The sequence below is a fragment of the Cupressus sempervirens genome, chromosome 1 (genome assembly GCF_028749045.1).
Source record: "Cupressus sempervirens isolate cs-2001-9-10 chromosome 1, ASM2874904v1, whole genome shotgun sequence".
Classification (NCBI taxonomy): domain Eukaryota; kingdom Viridiplantae; phylum Streptophyta; class Pinopsida; order Cupressales; family Cupressaceae; genus Cupressus; species Cupressus sempervirens.
In genome coordinates, this window is record NC_143118.1 from 573,420,496 (window position 1) to 573,448,269 (window position 27,774).

General features: G+C 32.2%; 1 pseudogene; it reads left to right on the forward strand.

The window, feature by feature from the left end:
* The first annotated feature begins 292 nt into the window (after positions 1-292).
* The window catches only part of LOC149578720 (FBD-associated F-box protein At2g26860-like), a 156,500-nt pseudogene continuing 129,018 nt past the window's right edge, over positions 293-27,774 (forward strand).

The following is a 27,774-nucleotide window of genomic DNA, read 5'->3' on the forward strand; positions in this document are numbered from 1 at the left end:
TTAATCATTTTCATTATGGGTTTAAGGTTTCCTTTCCATTTTATTTGTATTCTTCTATGCACAAGAAAAAATTGACTTCTAGCCCAAACCTGCATGAGGGTTTACTGCTCTTGATATATGAGCATTTTAAGGCTCAACTAGGAATAAAACCCTGACTCATGTAGGGGCTGCCTCTAAGGATACAAGGAGTTCTAGCTTCTCCTCAGATTTGGAAGAGGTTTAGAGTATAAGCTCAGAGGAGGAGGAAGCTTATCATTCATCCAAAAAGTAGGCAAAGGAAAAAGATAAGGATATGCCTACTTCATCTAAGGTTTTGTGTAGGAAAAGTCCCAGGGGCCTTGGTTCCAAAATTACTGGTCAGGAGGAAGAGGAATATAATGAAGAAGGTGATGATATGGATATAGATGAGGAGAATAAGTATGAGGAAGATGATAGAGAGGAGCCAGTTGAAAACCCTAGAAAGCAACAAAGGAGGATGAAAGAGGTGGACACACCCTTAGAAGGGAAAACTATTTTTGGTCCAAAGATTTCAGTGCTTCCACCCTCTCCAAGTCTCCCATAGGAGCATGAAAAGGAGAAATTAGAGGAAGGGAGTGGTGAGGTGGTTATAAAAGATAGGCATTTAGCTTGGAAAATTTTTAATGTCAAAACTTCAAAGATGGGGATTGTCAGAGAAGTCATTAATCCACAAATCCTAGAAGAGAAAGAGGGAAAGATTCAAATGGAGGAACTTATTGATCTAGCGCTAGTGGCCATAACTGACAATGCGAGGGAAGTGGGGATGAACCTGCTTAACAATGCAAGAAATAGCATGATAGATAATTTCAGATCAATTAAATGGCTATTTCATGAACTAGAGGAGCTAAAAGAAAGAAAAGGATGGCTAGAAAGCTAGGGGAAGAAATTTGAGAGAGGGAATGAAATAGATTAGGGGGATGCTATCAGGTTGGTCAAAAAAAGGATAAAAAATTTGGAGACTTACAACCATAACATGGTTAACCAGATGAACTCTATTCTAAACTCTCTCAATGACAACATTGTTACTCTTGTTGGAAAATTGAAAGTTAGGGGTCTTCTGGAGGATAATGAGGAAAAGGACAGAGATGAAGACATGAAGGATGATGAAACCATCATAAACATATCCCATAGCCAACTAGATTGGACCTACTTGAAGAAATAGGAGCAAATGGTTGAGGAGTGTTAGAAAGCCTACGAAGCTAACCAGATGATCTCTATTCTGAACTCTCTTAATGACAACATTGTTACTCTTGCTGGAAAACTGAAAGCCAAGGGTCTTCTAGAGGATAATGAGGAGAAGGACAGAGATGAAGATAGGATGGATGATGACACCATCATGGACATATCCCATAGCTAGCTAGATTGGACCTACTTGAAGAAATAAGAGCAAATGGCTGAGGAGTGTCAGGAAGCCTATGAAGCAACAGAAACTATGTAGGACCTTAAAAGGAAGCTAGAGAAGTAAGTTAAGGATTATCAATACCTGTCTTTTGGATTTTTGGCTTTTGTAGATTTTTCTTGGCTTTTTGCCTATCTTTCAATTTGGCCTTTTTGTTGGCTGTAGTTTTGTTTCTAGGCTTTTGTTGTTTTATTTACAACTCTATGATATGTAACAACTTTTGGATTTCAGGATCCCTATAAAACCTATTTTTCTTATAAAAAAAAAAATCTAAATACATTCTAAAAATAACATGAATAGAGAAATAACTCTAAAAAAGATTGAATACTAGTGTCATGAAATCACCATCATGGACAAAGATCTTCTTATTGATTTAGAAAGAGGAAAAAAATGCTCAAAATTTTATGTCCACCACAATACCTGACCAATACAGATGAAGTTTTCCTGTAAAATACTGTTGAAAATTTATGGACACAAAATCATCTAAGACTCACCAATAGAAATCAAGTAATATTGTGAGGGCTGAATTTTTTTTAAAGTATAGCCACAAAATTGTAGAAACCATTAACAATGACAAGATGAACACCATCTTAGTGATTCCAAAGAAGCATGACCATGGGAAAAATTGGAATGACCCCTGGAATAGCTAGTATGGTGCCTAATAACAACTTAAGAAAATAAAAAACTAGAGATGTGACAAACCAATGGCATGCAAAACATTATGAACAAAAAATGCAACTCAAGTTTTACCAAAGTGAATAAACAAAATAATAGAGGGGATAAAAAAGGACACCCTAGGAATTTTTTTCGCTAGGAATTAAACCACCTACGAGAGCATTACCAAATGATAAGTTATAGTTTTGCATGGAAAAGAATAGGGCACCATCAAATAAAGCTTCATTTTTGACCACTTTCCTTTTCAACACAATGAAATCTAATTTGGTTTGTAGAGAGAAAGATAAACAACACATGATAGGGAAAAATGAGTGACTAGAGAAAACCAATTCACCCTCAAAATAGACAATCCATGTTGAAAATGGAGTTGAGGACTACATTTAAGATGTAACCAGAGGATTCTCGTTATTAGAATGGAAAACACACCATGAGTCTAAAATCTGAAATGGTCTAGTCTATCTTCCTTTTAAAGTAGTAATGATAAGAATGTAGTAGTTTACCATTATCTTCAACTGACTCAAACAAAAGCATGACTAGAAGGCAAACTATAAGCCAAGGTAATTGTGTGAAGTGACTGCAATATCTTGAATACACATAAGAAAGAATGAGAAAATGTAAGAACCATGTCTTACTAAGAAATAACCACATCAAACAATTACGAGAAATGTGGAAAGAAAACCAATTAAAAACAGAGTTGAATAGTCAAGAGACTATTCACTATCCAATAATGAAAGTTAATAATAACAAGTAATTTGTTAATTGATACAATATAACATAACTAAGGTGCTGATTAACATAACATCACATATCCATCATATACATGAATAAGAGTACATCATGATCATGGTAATTACATTATCTGATCATGGTAATTACATTATCCAATTATCATAGGTACCATGATGATCATCAAGATGAAGGTACAAGACCATAAGAAAGGTTATTGAATCTTGACATGTGTCCCCTAGTGTATGTGGTATCCAAAGCCATTGGATGTCATCTATCTACTATTTGAGATGAGAGTGTGGCCTAGGTGCTTTTACCTAACCAACCATATAGTGTTTAATCTTTCAAGATTCTTCGTAACATGAAGAATGCCCTAACCTGGATATGAGAAGCCTATCTTCCTGGAACAAGATGGATCAGATGGATCTAGTGCAGCTGTGATACATACTACAGACAACTATGTGTCTAGTAGCCTAATCATAGAATGTGGTAGGGAAAGGAAAGAATACCACACATCTACCCATATGTAGTGAAAGAAAAAATATAACATATCTACCCACAAGTACACTTCTTTTAACTAATGCATATTTACACATATGCAAAAATGAAAATAAGCATAGTCATACACATATGCTACATGTCAGAAACAACATTCTTAAATGCAAATAATAAATGGCTTGGCCAAACACTAGATTTTTTAGATTTCTAAAAGGAGAGATAAAGTATAATGAATCCTACTTATTAGAATCAGATAGGTTGAGAGAAGCAACACAATGCATCCATCCCCACCCTCCCTATTGCCACATTACACCCTTCCATAAAAAAATTAAACATCTAACACTTTAGACAATGATTCAAGGAATCCTCAAGAATAATTGTTAAAACTTCAATCAAACATAAAATATCATCTATTTAATGATGAGTTCCTCCTACTTTTCCTTTTAGTGGATATTCATCTATAAGAAGCCCAACTATTAATAGAGAAATACATCCTAATGTTCAGTATGGTCTAAGACTCAATGATCTCAATATTCTAAATAAGGTGTTTTATCTTTAGACTAAATTTTTAGTATGAATGTTGATGATACTACATTAGGGGAGTATCCTAAGCATTGGAGAGTATTGATATGTTGCATTCATGACTATGTTTATCATTGATCTCAATGTAGTAGTAACTCACTAAAGACTGAAAGAATAACAGTTAGAGATCTTATGATGTACAGTAACTGAGTAAGGGCTAAGTGATAAATAATTAAGGACATTTTCTAGAGCTCATCTTAATGATGTCTTTGAGAGAATTTTTTTTGAATCAATGGCATATGAAAGTTACACCTGATTTACTGAGAGTAATGTAAAACCAGAGTATTAGAAAACAATGGTATGATGATCAATTGCTATCTTTGATCTGAAATGTAATGAAGAGATGCATAGTCACATAGTAATAGAGGAAAATCATGTGGTGATGTCAGCATGTGTACAATACTTGGTATCACACATGTGAAGTTTTATAGGGACTATGAGCCGACAATGCTATTGTAATAGGGAATTAATTAATTATCTTATTAAAATTTAATTTAGAAAGCCTCAAGGCCAAATAAAGGAATAATTATGAAGATGTGGTATAAAGGAAAGATGTTTTCCTTGATTACATGTGTGAAGTAGAACATCCAAGTGTAAAGAAGTAGTGCAAAGTGCGAAAAGAATTAGAGTATTTGGAAGATGTGTGTAAGTGATCCAAGGGATCATTGGATGTGTAGTATGAGATTTGGTTACAAGATTTGAAGGAGTAGAAGTCTAGTTAGTAAGACATATGATAGAGGAAAGAAGTATAATTTAGTTCTATTATTCTATAAAAAGTTATGTTGTTAGAATATCAAAATTCTTTGTAGGTATTTAGTCTCTTAGTGGAACTAAGCAAGATGATGAAGCTATATGGAAGATCTTGAAAAGTTTGAAACCACCATTCAAGAAAACTTAGATAATTCAACTAGTTACGACCTGCACCAAAGATTTCACAAAGGAAACATTGCTTGGAATATTAGAATATGTTGAAGTAGTATTGAGAAATTTTGGAGAACTAGCTAGAGTTATGACAACTTTTAGTGCTCTAAACATTCAACCTAATCTATCAAGAAGTTCAAGTGCAAGAGGAGACTTTGATCGTAGTAGCAGATTTGAAGAAGACAAGAAGATTGAAGAAGGAATAGCCCTTCTAGTAAGAAGAGAGAAAGATGGTAAGAAAATATTTCAGTGTTGGAATTGTGATGAATATGGTAATTATGCATCTAAATGTCCTAAAAGAGAGAAAAAGTTTAAAGGAAAGTTTAAGTCTAGAAGAGATAAGGATATAAATTGTTTGTATGCTAATGAGGATGAAGAATTTGATGAAAGAGGTCAGAGTGAAAGTGATGATGAATTAGGATTTGTAGCTATCAAAGAAGATGATCTCAATAGATAAATTAGAGAAGAAAGAGCTCTAGTTACCAAAATTGGGAAGAAATTAGATTGGATAATCGATAGTGGATGTTCACATCACATTGCTAGTGATATGAATAAGTTTTTTAAGTTCAAAAATTATGATGGAGGTATTGTTAGAGTTGGTAACAATGAAGCCTATCACATTATAAGGATTGGATCTATTTGTTAGGATTAATCACAGATAAAAATGATAATTAAATGAAAATATAACCAATATTAGAAAATAATAAATCTCACAGTACAAAACACAAGACACTAAGTTTTAATGTGGTTCACCCAAACCCTGGGCTACATCCACCAAACATCAAGTCTAGTATTATTATGATCTAGTGATTATAATCTAATTACAATCTTTAACCCCTTATAGCTCAATACCACCATAAGAAACAATTTTTGCATCATAAATAATAAAATATACCTAACCCTAAGCCCTTTTATACAAGTATTTTTTCCTATTTAGGGTTACCACATGTTAGCCATATGTTATCAATATGTTAGCCACAACCCAATTTTTTTTCAGCCAAAAAATTATGAAGTATGTACAATACTTCCCTTATTGGTCACCACAAACTAACAATCTCCCACTTGGAGACTGATTAGGCTCCACACTAAACAACAATCTCCCACTTGGAGACTGATACTATAGAAATATCACTACTACATGGGGCTCCCACTAGATTAAACCACTTTGGACTTTTTTGTTCTTTTATTCTATTTAGTATAGAAGACTAATTGAAGCTGAAGAGGAATTCAACTTATCCCTTGTCACTACCTTTGTAAAAATATCTGCTATATTGTCATCTATATGTATCTTTTCTAGCTTTAATTGTCCACCATCCAAAACTAAGCGAATGAAATGGTACCACAATAGAATATGTTTGGTCTTTGAATGTAGAGTGGAATTCTTCACAAGATGAATGACACTCTGACTATCTATAAACAAATAATTATCCCTTTGAGGGTGTCCCAATTCTTCTAGAAAGAAATAAAGCCATATTATCTCTGTAGTAGCAACATACTCTACCTTTTTCGTGTATAAAGCATTAACCTTCAACAATTGAGAACCCAACTCACTACTGCCCCACCAATAGTAAATACAAAACCTGTAGTACTCCTCTTGTTATCAATATCCCCTACCAAATTTGAGTCAACATATTCTAGTAAATCATTAGTAGAGATTCCAAAATGTAGACACTTGCTGGATGTTCCTCTCATATATCTAAGAATCCATTTTACTACATTCTAATTCTTAATTCCTAGATGGCTTGTATGTACGTGCTAATGAATCCTATTGCATGTGCAATATATGGCCTCGTACATACCATAACATACATCAAGCTTCCTAGAGCTGAAGCATAAGATACCTTGGACATCTTATCTTCCTCTTCTTGTGTCTTGGAAGACATCTCTTTAGTCAACTTCAAATGACCAAGTAAAGGTGTGCTGATAACTTTAGAATCCTCCATAGAGAAATGTTGCAACACTTTCACAATATATTCAACCTAAGATAATGTCAAATTTATGTTCTTTCTATCTCTACAAATATTCATACCAAGGATTGTTTTTGCTACCCCCAAATCCTTCATAAAAAATGAATATGCTAGTTGGTGTTTTAGCCCCTTAATGTCATCCATGCTAGACCCAACTACAAACATATCATCAACATATAAACATAAAATAATGCAGTTGTCATCATCCAACTTCTTAAAATAAACACAATGATTTGAATGGCACCTACTGTATCATGCTCATGCATACAATTGTCAAATTTTAGATACCATTGTTGAGGTTCTTGCTTCAAGCCATATAAACTTTTCTTTAGTCTGCACACTAAGTTCTCCATACCTTTGACCTTAAATCCCTTTGGTTGTGCTATATATATCTCTTCATCCAAATCACCATGAAGGAAGACTATTTTAACATCAAGCTACTTCAAATGCAAATCTTCATTAGCCACAATACTTAAAATAATATGGATAGAAGTCATTTTGACAATAGGAGAGAATATATCATCAAAATCAATGCCCTTCTTCTATGCAAATCCTTTAACACTAACATGAATTTAAATATTTTCTTACCTCCATCCTCTTCTTTCAACTTGTAAATCTATTTATTTTGTAAAGCTTGTTTACCTATAGGAAACTTGCATAAAACCCAAGTTTTATTTTTCAGCAAGGAGTCCATTTCATCTACTGTTGCAAACTCCCACTGATCTTAGTATACACATGCACAACTTCATCATAACATTTAGGTTCACTAGTATCAGTAAGTAAAATAGAATATAGAGAAGGAGACGATATTTCTAGAGGTTTACTTAGCCTTGTTGAGCATCTAAAATTCACTAGAGTGTGTGGTATTTATTGTTGTATTTTTTGCAGATCATGAGGAATTGCTAGAATATCATCTTTTGGAGTATCATCCAACACTACATAATCATCTTCTTTCTTCTCATATTGCTGCAACATATCTTTGTACAATACTTTTTCATTGGATATGAAACCCCTGCTTCTTACAATTTATGATTTTCAAAATCCCAAAGCTCATAACCAAATTCATCAATGCCATATCCAAAAAATACAAATTTCTTTGACTTAGCTTACAACTTGGTTCTATTTTTAGAATCTATATGAGAAAATGCTTCACAACCAAAAGTTTTGAGAAAAGAATAACTTGCCTTCTTACAAGTCCATGCTTCCTCTAGAATACCACAACTCAAAGGAGTAGAGGGACCTCTATTAATCATATATATAATAGTATTGATATGTCATGCCCAAACTACGAGGGCAAACACAAATTTTTTTTTTTTGAATAATAATTAATAATAAGGTTCACAAAAGTTTAAGAGTCGAATTCACAAGAGCCAGAACAGTTTAACTACATACATCTTAAGTTTATAATGATGAGAAGAATTCCATTTCAATAGCTACTTATTCGTTAATAAATGGTATTAACCTTTGATTTCGTTATTGCATTAATGTTACAACGATATTTTGAAATTGTTTAAGAAAACAATTTATATTAATTATGGATAGGAAATAAAACAATCAAATATCAAAATCTACTCAGCTAACATTAATTTTACTAAGATTTTAAAACTTGAATACATGCTAATAATATAATAGAAAGAAGAAAAACAACTTATATATTTACTTACTTAATAATTGCTTAACTATCAATCAATATTTGACTTTAGAACAATTTAGTCCTTTTGGCATTCATTTTAACCAAAATTAAGAACTTTAATATAAATACTAGACTATCAAATTTAACTATCAAAACGCCCTAACTAATCATAATATAAGTCTAATGTTAAACCGTACTAGATAATTTATATACACTAAAACTAACAATCAATAACATGATAACAACGAATTTAAGTAAAAACATATAATATCGAAACTTTCTAAAGTTTATTGAATAACTAAATTAATTTAAAACTAAACTAATTAATCTAAAATATCTTACAAATTAAATTGATATCTAACTATACTTACTTTACAACCAAATTAATTTACATAACAAAAAAAAAAAAAAAACCCTATAAGAAAGTAACAATAAACTAAAGACTAATAACCAAAATAAAACTAACATATATAACATAACTAAACTGAACACTAATTCTAACAACTAATACTATTTTAAACAAACTATACTATATAAAAAAATATTAATAGAATAGAACTAACCTACTTACTAAACTACCTACTAACCTAACTTAAAACTAACTCTACTAGGCACCTAAACTAACTACCCCCTCCCAACATCCTACTTCCCTTACTCCCTCCTTTCCCCAAGCCTATCCTAGGCCTGTGCGCTGTCCTAAACAGCTGGCCCACGTCAGGTCTTGTCCCCCAAGGAAAGGAAACGTAGGCTTAAATAAAAGCACAAAACAGACCCATGCTTTAAGCCTCCCATGGAATGAAGTGAGCGCTTGGAAAGGTTAGGAGAGAAAAGGGGGTGATGGGATGGGGGGGGGGGACAGGTGATGTCACCCTCCCATCAGCAATCCATTTCTCCAAAAAAAACAATAACCTTTGCTATGCATTTTCCAAAACCTGCGTTCCATGTGAATAGAAGGTGGGAGAAAAGCAAGGTTAGAATACTTGCTCACTCGATTTAAACCACCAAAATTTAATGTCTTCCCTCCAAGTTGAGCACCCATAATAGGAGGAAGATGGGGATGGGACAAGGATGATGTCATCACCTGTGATGACAGTTTGACTTGCACAAAGCATTCATTGGATAAAGTTTTATAGGTAGAAAAAAAAAACAAATAGATATTTAAGTTATTAGTGTAATGCTTATTTAGTTAATCATAATCCTTTTATTGATTATTAATTTTGAAAATTTAATTTGAAACAAGGGATCCAAAGGGGAATATTCTCTATTCAATCAAGAGAGTAAATTATTTCCCCATACAATTTCTAGCATCCTGTAAGTGGATATTTGATAATTTGTCTTCTCTTTCTCTCTTGAAACTCATTGTATATTTCTTTGCAACTATATTACAGCAATAGGTGTATACATTCTCTTATGAATTTCTAATTTATTGTTTCCATGAACCTCAAATGGCCATGCATTTCAATGGAACCACATTTCATGAAAGAACCATCTGCATATTCATTTAACTATCTAATAAAACTGATGGATCAACATTGGAACAACATAATGACTAAACTAGTCTTAAGGCAATTGAGAAAATAAGAGATCAAAATGATAATGCTCCATTCCTTTTTGAAGGGAGTATCAAAATACACAAAGTTATTTCTCTATCATGTTTCAATTTTAGCTTGGATCTCTTGACGTAATTCTTTCCTTCATGTTCTTGCAAATTCACTTTCAACACAACCTTACATAAACTAAATCATTTCAAACTTGATAAAGACACCATATAATTACATGGATTAGCAACATCTCTCTCTACAGCCCATATGAATAGAGGCATCACCACACATCACAAATTGAATCTTGTATAATTGAACATCATTGTTGCATCTTATCTTTGATACACATTCATATGACAACATAGAATACAAAATTTTTAAGAGAAGTAAATTTACTCAATCACTTATTTTATTATCAACCTGATTCAAGGCTCAGCCGGGAAAGAATCAGGAAGAAAACTCGGCTTCGTTGCCATCTATAATAAGGTTTAAAAAAAATACAATTTACAATAGGATCTCAATCCCAATTTTCAATAATTTTATCAAATTTTCTTCATGATCATAATCAAGGAGTTTGTAATGTCTTCTAAATCTCATTTCAAGAACCATGGAGGAAACCAATAACTGATCGAGTGACGACCAAGCAGAACCAAAAGAACATCAAGCATGCATAATCATACATGGCTTACACAATAAGATTCACAGTGAATCAAGACTAGGGAGAGGTGGATTCTTCCAACTGGAGAAGTCAAGCACAACACCAATTCAGATGCCCAATCGGGGCCAATAACCAAGAACTTTTGTTCTTCCATTTAAAATTGCCATACTCATACCAGGTTTGTGCTGACGGGTAGGGGCCCATAACACCCTACCCTTTATCCCTCTTCTCATCCTGAGAAGAGACTCTACACAGGTTGGAGTCCAACTAAATAGACCTCTCCCAAAATTGGTCACTTCTGCCCTCTCCTAGGGTGAGTAATACCAAAACACCCATGCAAGGAAAACTCAAAATTTCAAACATAAACAAGAAAGGAAAACAACCAAAAAAAAGACATGGTTTGCAAATCTTCCCAACATACCCACAACCATACAACAGTAAAACAACAACAAGGTAACAAGAACATGAAACAAAACATAAATACTGAATAAGGGAGATGAGAGTTTCCTACCTTCACAAAGAGGTAATGGCAATGAACCAATTTGAGTAGAGTATCCCTCCTTCCTTCAAGCTTCAAGAAATCTTCTCTAAATGTAGAGATTGGGTAACAAAACCACTAGACCAAGGAAGGCCTCTAAATAAGCCCCCAACTCAACCACCCAAAAAGGAGCAATAACTATTTCCACCCACTAGACACACTAGAAACTCCTAACTCAACCTACACCATGGTTAAACCCTAAGAGGAGGTGGGGTAAGACAACTCATGACAACCACTTGCAATTTTCGCACAAAGACAAAAAGGGACTTTTTGAGTGCCCTCAAAAGTCAAAGCTAGGGGCTTAGGGGTTGGAAAAGACCCCTAACCCATACCCATACCCTTTGGTTAGAATAAAAACATGTTAAAAGCCTTAGGAAAGAGGTTTAGAGACAAAATAAAATCTAGGAATAAAATAGGTCCATCTAACAACTCTAACTAGCAAATTAAGCACATAAACATTTTACGAGTGTCAAGCGACACTGAAAGAACATAATTACAAAAAATAGGGTTTCCAAATTTTAGCACATGGAGATTAGTTTTGTTCCTCCGTAGGGTTTCTCGGCTAAATATCTGCACACTCATTGCACACATCAGTAGTCCTATAAAATCACATGTATATAAATGTATATGTATCAGAAATTTTCATAATTTAAAACATACATTAATAAAGTTTCTTCTCCCTTCATAATTCTTAACCATTTGAAATATCTCAAATCAAATCTCAATCCTACATCTACTGATTTTGTCAACATACATATACATGAACATTAAATGACAATCATCAAATATATCTGGAAATAACATCACACAACATGAAATAATAAAATATGTTCTAAGCATCAGATAATGTCTCGACATCTCGAGTCGCGGATAACAAAAATAAGAGTAATGTATCACTATGCTACGATGGGTTGGGGCGAGGCCTCACATGATAGTCTCCACCCACATGTTTAAGAAAAACCCAAGATGTAACCTCATGCTCCTTGCACATTCCATTACTATCTTGTTCATGCATTCAACCACTCCATTTTCTTATGGAGTCCTTGGAATAGTTTTCTATCTATGAATACCATTAGTGGAGCAATAATATTCAAATTCATGACTCTAATACTCATCACCATTATCATATTTGAGACATTTTAATTTCTTACCAATCTCATTTTCAACCAAGCATTTCCATTTCTTAAAAGTTTGAAATACATCATATTTTTGTTTAAGGAAATAAACTTGTACTTTTCTAGTTGAATCATCAATAAATGTAAGATAATAATGAGAGCCACCAAGGGAAGATACCTGAGCTGGTCCCCATACATTTATATGCACAAGCTCTAATCTCTCACTTTTCTTTTCCTTCCCACTCTTCACAAAAGTCACTCTCTTTTTTATTTTCCATGCACACGACTTTTACAGAAATCCATATTGACACATTTTAGACCTAGTAAAACTATCTTTGAATGAAGTAATTTCATACCTTTCTCACTCATGTGCCCAAGTCTTTTGTACTAGAGCACTGTGTCAGAATCTACAACAATTATTTCTTCTCCCTACTCAACTGCAACAATTGTTCTTGAACATTCATTTTTCTCTGAAACACCTAAGTAGAAGGAAAATTATGACCTGTACAAAGATATAAGATTCCTACTTTCACACCTTTTTCTACTACAAGGGAATCTTTTGAAACTTTCCAACTTTTATCATTAAAAGTAACTACACAACCCTCATCACCAAGTTTTTCTGCTGAAATTAAATTACTACTCAACCTTGGAACATGTCTTACCTCATGTAGTAGCCAATGATTCCCATTTTGAAACTTAATCTTAACTTTTTCCTTTCTAAAAATTACATAGGGTTCATTATCTCCTAAATAAACAAGCCCAAAATCCCCTTGGAAATAATCAATAAAATGACCTCTATGAAGTGTAGCATGAAATGAAGTACCAAAATCTAAAACCCATGAATCATCAACACTTTCTAAAGAAAGAAGCAAAGAATCCTCTTCAAATTATTACTTACCAAATTTTCCTCCTTGTTCCCTTTTGGTTTATCTCATTCATTGATCTTTTGAGTCCAACAATCTTTCTTCTTATGCCCTGGCTTACCACAGTACAAATAATCTCTTGGTCCTCTGGATTGAGACCCTTTCCTTTTGACTTTCTTCTTGATTTCTAGAATTATTTCCTCTCTTAATCATTCTACCTCTACTTTATTTGTTTAAAGCACTTCCTTATGTAGATCCTCTTGAGGTTTTCCTACAAGTTTCCTCACTCAAAATAACACTGATCACATCATCATATTTTAGGGTATTAGATCCAGAAATGGAATAACTAACAGCCATTACCAAGCCATTCCAACTTTTGGGTAAAGAACACAAAATCAAGAGAGCCCCAATTTCTTCATCAAAATTAATACCCACAAAAGATAACTGACTAGTAATAGTATTAAACTCATTTAAATGATCCACAATAGATCCACCTTTTGCCATATTCATATTAAATAAAAGCTTCATGATAAATACTTTATTTGAAGCAAAGGGCTTTTCATACAGTGTCGCTAGGGTTTTCATCAAATCTTTCATCGTCTCCTCTTTTGTAATGTTAAATGTTACTGATGGTGCCAGACATAATTGATTGCTTCCAAGTGTCTTTCTATCTAAAATATCCTAGTCCTCATCTGTCATAGTTCCCTATTTCTTTGTTTTTCCTTCCAATGGATTCCATAAATCCTTCTGATAAAGATAGTCCTCCATTTGCATCTTCTATAACTGAAAGTTTTACCCATTAAACTTGTCAACCTTTAACTTACCCTCATTTGCCATTGCTCCCAGTCAACCATAATACTTTCTTGTAGAGGATAACTAAAAAATAACCTCGCTCTGATACCACTTGTTAGGATTAACCATAGAGGGAAATGAAAATTACATGCAAATATAACCAATATCAAAAAATAATATATTGCACAGAATAGAACACAAGACACCAGGATTTAACGCGGTTCACCCAAACCTTGAGCTATGTCCAAAAAATAACAAGTTTAGTATTATTATGATCCAATGATTATAATCTGATTACAATCCATAATCTGTTACAACTCAATATCACTACAAGAAGCAATTTTTACATCACATATAATGAAAAATATTGTAAAGTATGTACAATACTTCCCTGATCAGTCACCACAAACTAAAAATCTCCCACTTGGGGATTGATCAGGCTCCACACTAAAAAACACAATTAATATTGATGGTAGAACTAACACTAATGATGCTTACTTTGTTGATGGTTTACAACATAATCTGTTGAGTATTGGAAAGTTGGTGGACAAGGGATATCTATTGTATTTTACAAAGAAGACTTGCATTATCAAAGACATAGATGGTAAGCTAATTGGTAGTGGAACCAGATCTAGAGGTAATGTATTCTAGTTTAGTCCTACTGAAATAAAATGCTTGGTAGAAAAGGTTGATAATAGTTTGTTGTGGTACATAAGATTTTGTCATATAAACTTTTATAATATTGTGAAAGTTAATAGTACATTCATAGTGAGATATCTACCTAAGATTATTAAGCTAACTATTGTTGTCTGCAAGGAATATATTTTGCCTAAGCAAAGGAAAGTGTCTTTTTTGAGCAAAAGTTCTCAACTACTAATAAATTAGATATTGTTTACGCAGATCTGAATGGTCTTGCAAGAACCATAGGGTTCTATGGTGAAAGGTATTTTGTGTTTTTTGTTGATGATTACACTAGAATGATGTGGGTAGCATTTCTTAAGGAGAAGTTTGAAGCTTTTGAGAAATTAAAGATATTTAAGAATTGAGTTGAAAATGAATCTAGTGTCAAGACTAAATGTTTGAGATCAAATAGAGGAGAAAAGTTCACCTCTAGAGAGTTCAACATGTTCTATGAAGAGAATGGAATCAACAGATAATTATCTTCACCTAGAACAACTGAATAGAATGAGATTGCTGAAAGAAGGAATAAGATAGTAGCAGAAGTAGAAAGAGAAATGTTATTTGAGAATGATGTCTCAAAGAAATTTTGGAGAGAATTAGTTAACACTATAATATATACTCTAAACAAAGTATAGATCAAAAAAGATATGAGCAAGACACCCTATCAGTTATGGTTTGGTCATTCACCATCAGTCAAGTATTTCAAAATTTTTGGGAGTAAATGTTACATTAAGAGAGATGATGATATTGGTAAGTTTGATCCTAGAAGTGATGAAGGTATGTTTCTTGGTTACTCATTGAAAGTAAAAGCATATAGATGTTTCAACTATAGATATAAGACAATATTTGAGTGCACAATCTAAGGATTGATGAAAAGTTTGGTACTAAAGAAAATATGGTAGATTATAATTCTAATGAAGAAGATGATAATTATGGAATTGTTAGATAGAATGCTGAAGTTATTTTTGAGACTAACAATGACTTATAGAATGATGTATTTGTTAAGCATAGAGAAGAACAAAGATCTGAACCTAGAGAAGAGATAAGAGTTGAGATGTCAACTCCTACCTCTAGCAAAAACATGACAAGGAATCACCCTCTAGAATAGATAATGGGGAGTGAGGATAAAGGTGTGATGACAAGGAACATAGTAATTGAATGAGGAATTATGTTTGATTTCTTAAGTGGAACCTAAGAGTGCATATGAAGCATGTAAGAATGATCACTAGATGTAAGAAATGAAAGAAGAATTAGACCAGATTATGAAGAATTAGACATGGGGATTAGTTCCTAGACCTAAACATAATAATGTGATAGGAACCAAATGGGTATTCAATAATAAGATAAATGAGAAAGGTGAAGTTGTGAGAAACAAGGCCAAACTTGTTTCCAAAGGTTACTCACAAAAAGAAGGCATAGATTATGAAGAGAAATATGCACATGTGGCAAGAATGGAAGCAATAAGGATGTTCTTGGCTTATGCATCAAGCAATAATTTCAAGGTTTATTAGATGGATGTCAAGTCAACCTTTCTGAATGGAGAACTTGAAGAAGAAGTCTACATTGAGAAGTCTAATATATTCTCTCTAAAAAAAGAAAAATAGATGGTATGCAGATTGAAGAAAGAACTATATGGTCTAAAGCAAGCACCTAGAACTTGGTATGCAAGGTTGGACAGGTATTTGTCTAAGTTTGGATTTATTAAAGGTACAATAGAAGGTAATTTGTATTTGAGAAAAAATTGATGATGGTTTGTTTATAATTGTAATATTTGTGGATGACATAATATTTGGAGGAAATGATAAAGAAAGTGATAATTTTTCTAAAGAGATGAAAAATGAGTTTGAAATGAGCATGATAGGAGAAATGGATTTTTTTCCTAGGATTGTAGATTATGTAGAGCAGAGATGGGATATTAATTTCAGAAGTTAAGTATCTGAAAGACTTGTTGAAAATATTTGGTTTAGAAAGTTGTAAACCTATTGGTAAACCCATGATAACTATTCACAAGTTATCTAGTAAAGATGAGACACCTCCAATTGAGAAGGAAAAATATAGATCTATGATTAGAGGATTGCAATATTTGACCCACAATAGACTAGATATAGAAAATGTAGTTGGGATTGTAGAAAAATTCCAAGATGATAAAAAAGAGTATCATTATGCAGAAGTGAAGAAGATATTCATATATTTGAAAGGAACATCTGATTATGGGATTTGGTATGACAGAGCAAGTGATTTCACTTTGTGCACACATACTAATGTAGATTGGGTAGACAATATGGATGATAGAAAGAGCACCAATGGTGGAGCATTCTTTCTTGGAGGAGGATTGGTTTCTTTATTGAGCAAGAAACATGATTGTATTTCTCAGAGTAAAACTGAGGTAGAGTATGTTACAACAACAAATAATTGTAATCAAGTTATGTGGATGAAAAAAATGTTGAAAGATATTAGGATTGAGTTTACAAAACTTGTTATCATTTACCATGATAACATAAGTACAATAAGTATGTCTAAGAATCCAGTACCGCATTCTAAGACAAAGTACATATCCATTAAGTGTCATGTTTTAAGAGAGGAGGAAACAAAGAAGGAAATGAGATTGGAGTATGTAAGTACTAAAGACCAGGTTGTAGATATCTTTACAAAGCCTTTTCCTAAGGATACTTTTGAGTACCTAAGAGGTATGCTTGGGGTTATGCCCTTGCCTACTTGTGAGTAGATGATGCAAAAAGTGCATCAATCTAGTGGTATAGAGCACTATTGTTAGAATGGACTGAATACTGATGCTTCCTATATGGGGGAGTATCTAGTATGTATGGAGTCATTGAGGACTCTTTATATTTGGTAGTTAATAGTGTCTTTGGAGATTTGAGCTGATTAAAGAGTTGGAAGAAGTATATTATACCAATTGGTATTTTGTACTTGTATTGACACATTTGACAATGGGGGGGAGAATATGTCAATGGGGGGGAGAATATGTACATGAAAAACATCTCCTAGACAATGAGGAGAGAGAATGTGAGAGAAGCACCTATTGAGATGTCAATGGGGGAGAGTTATCTCTTTAGGAAGATTTTGAAAGATTCATGTTATGCACAGAAGGAAATGTTAGTGCCTAGAAGGTTAACTCAATGATGAGTATATGTAGCTAGAAAATGTTGCAAGTTGTTCATTATGAACAACTGATGCCAATTCTAGTAGCCAAAAGATTTTAGATTGATGAAGAGGATTTGATAAGATGAGAACAACAACAACAATAGAGTATAGTTTGGTATTCTTGGAACTTAGATATTTTTTCATCTATGTTTCCATCAATGCCAAAGGGGGATATTGTTAGCATGAATGCTAATGATACTAAATTGGAGGATTATCATAAGCATTGGAGAGTATTGATATGTTGCATTCATGATTGTGTTTGTCATTGATGTCAACATAGTAGTAATTCTGTAAAGACTAGAAGAATAGTAGTTAGAGATCTTATGATGTGCAATAACTGAGTAAGGGTTTAGTGATGCAAAATTAAGGACATGTTCCAGAGGTCATCTACATGATGTGGTTAAGAGGACAAATTTTTAGTCAATGGTGTATGGAAGTTACACTTGATTTATTAAGAGTAGCATAGAAATAGAGTAATAAAAAAAAGTATTCTGATAATCAATCACTATCACTCATCTAAGATGTAATGAAGAGATGCATAGCCACACAGTGATAGAGGGTAGTTGTGTGGTGATTTTTGCATGTGCGCAACAATTGGTATCACAGGTGTGAAATTTTGTATAGACTTTGAGTTGATAGGGGTATTATAATTGGGAATTAATTAATTATCTTATTTCAATTAATTGGGAAAGCCTCAAGACTAACTTAAGGAATTATTATGAAGATGTGATATAAAGGAAAGATGTTTTCCTTGATTATATGTGTGGAGTAGAGCATCCAAGAGTGAAGAAGTAGTGGAACTTGTGCAAAAAGAAGCAGAGCATTTGGAGGATGCATGTAAGAGATCCAAGGGGTCATTGGATGCATAGTATACAATTTGGTTACAAGATCTAAAGGAGAAGAAGTATAGTTGATAGGATAGAGACTGAGGAAAGAAGTACAATTCAGCTTTACTATTCTACAAGGAATAATATAGAGATCATTTGGACAGTGGGTTTATTGATCTTAACCTTGAAGTTGTTTGGGCAGTGGGTCCAACTATCTTTCACAAATCCTAATAGAGTTGGCACAACTCCTAATAGGGATTCAAAGTCTCCTAACAAGGACTCATATGTACTAAATGTTGTAACATACTCTTAATAAGGTTTATCTTGTAACAAAGAATATTTATATTAGTACATCATCTTGTGGGTGCCATCCCCACTGGGTTTTCCCCTTTGATCAAGGGTTTCTCTGATTAACATATCTGGTGTTAATTATGTATGAGTATCTTGTTGTGGTTTCAATTCATATTACTCACATGGTTAAGTTTGTTTAAAGTTAAAGATGGTGATAATAGTTGGGTAACTGATTCACCCCCCTCTCAGTTATATTAGTGGACTATATATTCTAACGTAAAATCAATGGAAGGGTAAACAAAATAACTTGGATATTGAAAACTTATTTCATTAGCTACTATTCTAGTAATCTAATTTTCTAGGTTCAACAGTCATTTGTTTTATTCTCTATGACATAGCTTTAGACAAAAAGAAGTACACCTACTCTTAACCCCAGTATAATGTTAAGTTTCAACTTTTTATGCCAATCTAGTTAAGAAAGTTTATAGTTTACTATGGATGAAGAAATTTTAGAAAAAGGAACACTAATTTAAGCATACCCACTAGATCATCTTGTTCTCATATTTTCACTAAACCACATTGTCTTTATAATCTACCTTCTAACTTATGCATCGAGTAATACCATAGTATGACAAGGTGAAGAATTGAACAACAAAATAATAAAGTAGGCATTGAGTTAAAGGAATTGATTTCATTCCACTTACAATATAATTGGATTAAGATGATTCAACAATTGGCAGTTCTATACAAGAAGTCTGAGTATGTCTATTGATCTAGTGGTCAAATTTATTAAAATCACACCCATTATTAACTAGAAGACAAGTTGGAATCTACCATAAATCAACAATAGTTGGTATTTTCCACATCACTCATCTTTTAAAGTTCATTTGATAATATAAATTCATTAATCAATCTAAATTTGGGGAGTCATAGCCCAACCCTACCTTTTTAGACAATCCATCATTTTCTTAAGCACAAAGGTTAAATTACACTCATGGAGCAATAAAAACATTATTACTTGCAACAACTTTAGTGTATGCTAGTTGGGCTACACAAACTAGTTTGAAGAATAAATTGTTAACACGAGTTAAGACACATTCACATTCAACATTGGTCCCAATTAGACAAAGATAAAAGGTTTGGATAAGGGAGGATGTACTCATAACCCCACTCAAGCACACTGTAGAAGCGTTGGACAACACAAATACTTAGGAAGATAACAATACTACTAAGGAAAAGTACACTTAGTGCACAATTAAGAGAGTTAAGAAGGGTAACAACAACAATCCCAACTTACAGAGAATTGGTCTCTCCAAATCATTTGTTATAATCAAAATGATAATGGAAAGGGTTCTAATTGTTGAGCTCCACCCTTGTCTATATTTGGAGTTTAACATTCGATTGCAACCAAGGAAAAGAACTCAAGATGGCTAGACATAACAATGTCATTAATTAACATAAAGAAAAGAAAATATTACTTCTACATTGGGTGAACCCATAATAATGGGTTCCACTTTAGTGGGACGAACAAAAATGAAAAAATTGCAAAATGAGAAATTGAGTTTACCATATGTTTGTACGAACATACTTATTATGTTCGCGCGAACATTTTTTTAAATCATGTTCGCACGAACATATTTCATATGTTCGCACGAACATATTTCATATGTTCGCACGAACATTCATGATAAATATGTTTGCGCGAACATATGAAACATCGACTTCCAACATTATAAAAATGTATTCTTACCCAATTTTTTTGAGTCATATGTTTGCACGAACATAGTGTTTGCGCGGACATATTTGTATGTTTGTGCGAATGTAATGTTCGTGCGAACATACAAAATTACATTTTTTTGGGCCCTTTTTTCTTTTAATTTTTTTTTTCTCTTTCGACACCCATAATTATAGATAAATGATCTCCTATTGTAAAATAAAAAATGTCAAAATGTGCTGCTCGGAGCAAGCTTTCTAACGACTATAATTGTAATACATATTTTAATCATTAAGGCTTTCAAATATGAGTTTAACTCATCATAGGTTTATTACCAATTGAACATCAACCGACTTTGACACCTTGGGAAAATTAGTAAATTAGGTCAATTTTTTTTAAAAAAATTTAAGAAAGAGCTTATTGAGATACCTTTCTATTAAAAAAAAAAAAGGTTTTTGATAAATTGACTTCAAATTATCTGTGTCAAATGGAACCTATGTTTGAATTACGATTTGTGTCACTTCAAAACTTCATAAACTATACAATATTCAACCAAAATGAACCAAACTAAATGCATCCTCTAGATATTGATGTTACGAATCTAACACTAAAATAATTACTTCGTTATCATTTTTAGAAAAAAAGTTATGTGTGTCAAACAGACTGTCACTCTTTTAAAATATTGAATTTTATTATGTACCACTTTTCGAAGGAGATGAAAAAATTGACATAAATAATTTTTTTTTTTGATTAAAAAATATGGTTACAAAGTAGAAATAGAGAACTCAAAATCATTAATTTATGTCATCTTGAAATTATTTATAGTTTTCGAGATATAGTCACTTGAACGTGACATTTGTTGCAAAAATATTGATTTTAGTGTCAAAATTTGTCAAAAAGTGGAACCTATTATTGTGGGGTCACCCCATTATTTATGGTGAAGTCATAGTTTTATGATTTACATAACAGACCAACTACATTTTAAATTTTAACAATAAAAAACACATCCCATAATTAATGCCTCAAGTAAAAGAAAATGAACAAGTCTCAGAAACTTGGAGTCCCACTGTTGCTCCCACAATCCTTAGCTCTCTTCATTCTTCTCTATCGTTTCTCCCTAACTGAATTTTCCTCCATTATCTATATATTTGTCTTTTTTCTTTTTGGATCATGTAACTAACCCAATTGAGGCTTTTTTCCCTAATGCATTAGAAGGCCACATTGCATTAAGGTAATAACACTTTCATAGTTCCCTATAGTTTTAAAATTGACAAGGGCTTTTCATGAAAAAGAAATTGATCGTAATACATTTAGAATAATTTAGATGTAACTCAAATCATCTTTAACTAAAACTCATTTTAGTTGTTTTGACCCTACAAAAATAGGTTAGAAATATGGCACATTATCAATGAATATTATAGTCCTAAGTGGTGTATGGGTTGCTTAAGAATTATCCATCCATCCCCTTTCGAAAGGCTAAGGCTCTCTACCTCAACCACACTTTTGACCTACCATGCAATCACACAAACACTCACAACCAAAGAGAAGTCAGTATCCATCGATTTTAATAACTGAAACATACATCATGAACATCCTAACATTAATGTAATAATGCATGCATCAATATCCACAAATACATCATTACCATGTAACATAACTCATTACATCATTGTCTTAAAATGGAATCTATTATATCATCATAAAATAAGTTTATAAACATAATCATGTTTTGTAATGCCCTGCCAAGGGATCCAAAGAATTTTACTAAGTTTGCCAAACAATTTTTTTTTTTTTTTAAAACATGAAAGATAAAACCATTCATAACATTTGTGGAAGAAATAGCAACAATTCAAATGAAAATAAACATAACATATATACATAACAGGCTACATTCTTTAAAGATCCCTTAACGTTGTATCACATCTAAATTAACTATTCATCTAACATCCCATCCTTATGAAATAACAATGACACATTCAATGTACTTAAACAATATACAAGTGTCCTTTTGTAATTATATTTTAGTTTAGCTCAATCATCCACTGTACATATCACAGGGTATGAAAAGCTTAAAAGAATAAACATCCAAGTAAATAAAGTACATCATCATCATCTAATATTAATCCATGATGTAATAACATAAATGAAACCAAATATCATACATGATACATCATCACAAAAGATATAAACATCCATCACAAAAGATAACCATATATCACAAACATAAATAACTAAGTGCACGGTTCCTCCCAACCGTAAATAGCATCATTAGACCATTGTGGATCCTAGCCATCCCTCCGTGCGTAACATTCCAAAGCATCGAAGAGATCATTGGTATTAACATAGTAGGAATGTCACTCCTAAAACATCCTACTAACATGCAAAGTAAAGCATATTAAATCATCAACTAACATATGCAAAGTAAAGCAAATCATCAATATAAGAAACATACCAGTAAATACATCCATCATAAGGTATATTATCTATCATAATGCTCCAAGAACATAATGAAGAATAAATATCAATGAAGGATACTCCAGCCACGGTGTCTCAGACGGATCTCAAATGATAAGAGTGAAAATACACTACCACCTGACCACGTGGAACCTAAGTGGTCCACTCCCACCGTGCTGAGGAGATAATCTCAAGTCCCAAATAGGATATCAATTCACAAAGCACAAATCTCTATAGTCTAGGAATCCTAAAAGTATACTAACTCAAAGGTTCCATCACACAAAACTGACATCTAATTCCCAGAGGCACACAAAGACATGTATGAAACCTACTCTGCAAGCAGGAAAGTGTCATCGCAATTATCACGTACAAGTTACCCTGGTAGTTAGCTAAACTCCATGGGTCCATACTAATCTCATGCGGCCACTAGTATCCTCTCATACTGACGAGGCATACTACGGAATGCACAGTCGCAACCATGCGTTCTCACTACTCCCAGCCTAGCCTGTACAAGCACTCAAGGCATGGGCGAGAACATCAAAATAATTATCTTTTTAGGTTCATTTAATCCCCATTTAGTGTGTAAATGTTATCAATTATTAAAAAAACTTACAATGAGTTACCTTGACAACCACTTAGGGCCCCGACCCCCATTGCAAGCCACTTTTCGACACTATAAGTAGATTACCTACCCTAAGCTCATGGAATCATAAATCTCAAAATCATAAAAGATAATCCATAATAAAATCATCAAATATGCATAAAAGCATCAAATATCCATAATAAGAATCATCAAATCTCCAATATAAGAATCATCAAATCTCCATGAGCATTTGAAAAAGCATCCATAGAAAATCATGACCACAACAGTTCTCTATTGGCAACTGAAGGCATCACTGATAATCATAAGTATCAATTGGTTCTCAATAACCAAAATGTATCTCAAGATAAATGGTTCTCAACAAGCAATCAAGAATATCTCAAAATCATATTGATCGAAGACTCCAAAATGGTCGAGTCAAATATGTCACAACATGACATCATCAAGAAATAAATCCACATTTCAGTCCCATCATGGCAACTAGAAAGTAATCTAAGGATAATTGATCGATGACTAAAAAATGATTAGCTCAGGTGTCTCATATATCTCAGCTTCACACATGAAGATTGATGAATAACAATCAGTAATACAAACATTTCATAGAGCATACGATCACATTACCATGGTTGGGCTTATAAAGATCGAGACCAAATAAAATCAACATGCCTTCACATCTCATAACCTTGAGCCTCTGGTAACAACCTAGGACTGGTCAACACTAGTTAACCGAAAACCCAAAACAAGAAGCATATAGAATACATGATGCAGACACATGTTTTGGTTTTGCTATCTTACATAGTTGAATCAAGTGTAGAGGTTTCCAGTTTTCTGTTTGCAAGTATATTTTCAAGTGTCTTAAGTTTCATCATTTGATCTACAAGTCAACCCATTTGTTCCCCGATAGCATTATCCTTCCATTATTAAGAATTACATTCTAAGAATAACTTAAGGATAACTATTTACTCATTAAACTAATCATCATTAATTTTTTTAAATTTATCTATGATCCATATTCTAATTGATTAACTTTCTTTCATAAATCAAGGATCATTATTCATTTATTAAAAAACCAATTATCAAACTAAGAATAATTATAACTTTATTAAAATGATCAATTAAATCAAACAATTAACATAGGTACACCATCCATGACCTATTAGCATCTAATAGTTTCCAATTCAATAATACTAAGTCTCACCATTAAAACATCTAAGGTCATTATTCAAGTCATGAGAGTACGATTTATCAACTTTGATGTAAATACTTCACAACTTTGCTAGAGGAATCGATATTAGCATATCAATTAAAACACTATTACATAACTTGATTATTAATTAAATCTAATTAACTCTAATTAATTTAATTAATAATTACATATCCAAGGCAACATTCCAATTAATATCAGTTGACTAATAACTAACTATAATTTTGTAAGTTAAAAGTCATCTATAATTTAGTACACAAATATTCATATTCATAGTTCAATAATAATAACTTGTTAATATTTAATAACAAGCTATATTGGAAATCTTATTAATAAATCTATAATGACCACATTCGTCATTTTTTCAACAATGTTCCCATTTTATTTTAATAATAAGTTATAATAAATCTCCAATACCAAGTATTATTATCTCAAATAAGTTTCCCTTATGTACGATAATTCAATTAATTAATACTTCAAATTATTAACCAATTCAATTTGATTAATATCTTTTACAATACTTCAATCATTAACTAATCTCTTCTAGATTAACTCTGATCGTATTAATTGATAACTATTTAAACTATTTACACTATTATTTATTAATAGTTTGTTAGTCTCAACAAACATTAATAAATAATAAACTCATCAAAACTATCATTAATCGATCTAGAGAACTTTACATAAGCTTCATTAGTTAACTCTTAATACCATTAAGGTATATCAATAATTTAGTTAATAATATATAACGTATTAATAATACCATAGTAATTCAAATTATAACAATGTTATAATAGTGACTTCATGTCAATTAAATCTTAATCCATTATCATTAAAGTCTCTTCATTTAAAAACGTAATATAAAATTACTATCTCTAAATTATTTAATATATTAAATAGTATTTAATATACATTACAAAAAGTCCACTATATAAATTATATTAAAAATCTCTTTTCTTTTAATTTTCTCTCATTTAAAAAATCTATTTACTTAGATTGACTAATAATTAATTACACTTCTTCTACTATTAACTAATCTTAATTAAATTTGATTTAATTAAATTAGATAATAAACCATATAAAACTAATGCATATTAATAAGATTCTAATAATGGAAGATTGCAATAATATCTTAATTCATTTCATGCTTTGACATATTATTTTTGTGAAGTTTAAGCATAAAGAATTCTTGGTTATGGAAAATGGAGAAATATCTGTCTTTGAATAAAACAGTCTTAGTACGATGGCCATATCTCCCTAATGAACCATTGGATCGGGCTGAAATTTAAATATGTTGGAGAGGGCTAAGTTGCGCCAATTCTGACCGGAGCGATCGAATAAATTCGATCACAATAAAAAGTTATGAATGACTGAGTTCAGGTCTGACTGAGTTCGGGTCTATCCAAGGGGCAGTGACAGGGCAGTTAAAAATTTCTTCTTAAAAGGTAATTGTTCTCTAAATTTATCCAATAATTTTACTAATGGATTTGGCCATAAATCTTGAAACCATTTTCAAATCTATTTCAATTTGATTCTAATTCGAACCCAAACCCGTTTCTTTTTTTTTTAAATCCATGCATATAAAATTCTCAAATAAATTTAATTGCCCAAATTGAAAATGCATACAATAAAAATATGAAATTCCTTAGAAGACATATGGAAGACACGAAGAAGACAGGAATGCATGATGCGAAAATAGCATAAGAAAAATCACAAGAATCTACTCGAATTCTGATGCTAATTCATTCTTCCTCAGAAAACTCACAGAGCAAGCTCCCTTCTTCAGAGTTCTTGAGTCCTCCAATGCTCCAATTGCTCCCCCCCCTCTCTAAGCTTCTATGAATGCCTGAATATAAAGAACTCTCAATAAACTTTTAAATTTTTTCTTAAAACCACTGAAAGGTGTCACCAACTAAGCATGGGTCTTTTCCAAACTTTTTGATGAGTCATAGAGTTGTAGACACCTTGTGCTTAATTGATGCACTAACCCCCGTGTTGTTAACATATGTTAATTCACATGCAAGCTTATAACTCCAATTTACTTTTTAAATAATCTCTATTTAAATTTTATAACTTTTATTATTTTATAACTTTCATTTTAATTTTTATAACTTTTATTATTATTATTATTTTATTTATAACTTTATTATTATTTTATTTATAACTTTATTATTATTAATTTTAATTTCTAGTTTTCTTTTATTTAATTCCTTTTTCTCAATAATTCACATTTAATTAATTACAATCAAAATATCAAAGATCATGATATTTTATTAATTTTCTCAAATAAATAATTTATTAATTAAATCTATTTATTAAGACTTAATTAATGGAAAATTCACCATGGACCTCCAAGATAAAATATGAAAACCGATCATAGAACAAATCATACAAAATAAATCTAAAGGGTTAAAAACCACGAAATATGTCATTCGACACATTCGGGGGGTATTCAACTCAGATACTTGTCCTAATTTTCCAATTAGGACAAATGGCTCAAAGGGTTGGGATTTGGACTTGAGAATTTATCTCCCCTCTCTTATCATTGAGATAATGTGATAGGGTACGCTCATCCTAACAATTCAAGAAAGTCGATACCCTGTACCTGCAACCTGCATAAAAACTATGCATGTACAAACACAATATATACTAAACTAAACAGACAATGGTATAAAGTGGTGCATCGTGTAGATCCCGACTAGCAGGTGACTACGACTCCCTTCCTTAACCACATCAGACACGCCATACAAAAGCAAACACGCACACCATACACATGCAAGCATGGGGTAATTATCTATAAGAAAGCACATATAATAATAAATCATCTTACTAATCATCATTAATAATTGAAAGCAATGTAATAATCATCATCAATAATTGTGAACATTAAAAATAATCATCATACATACATGAA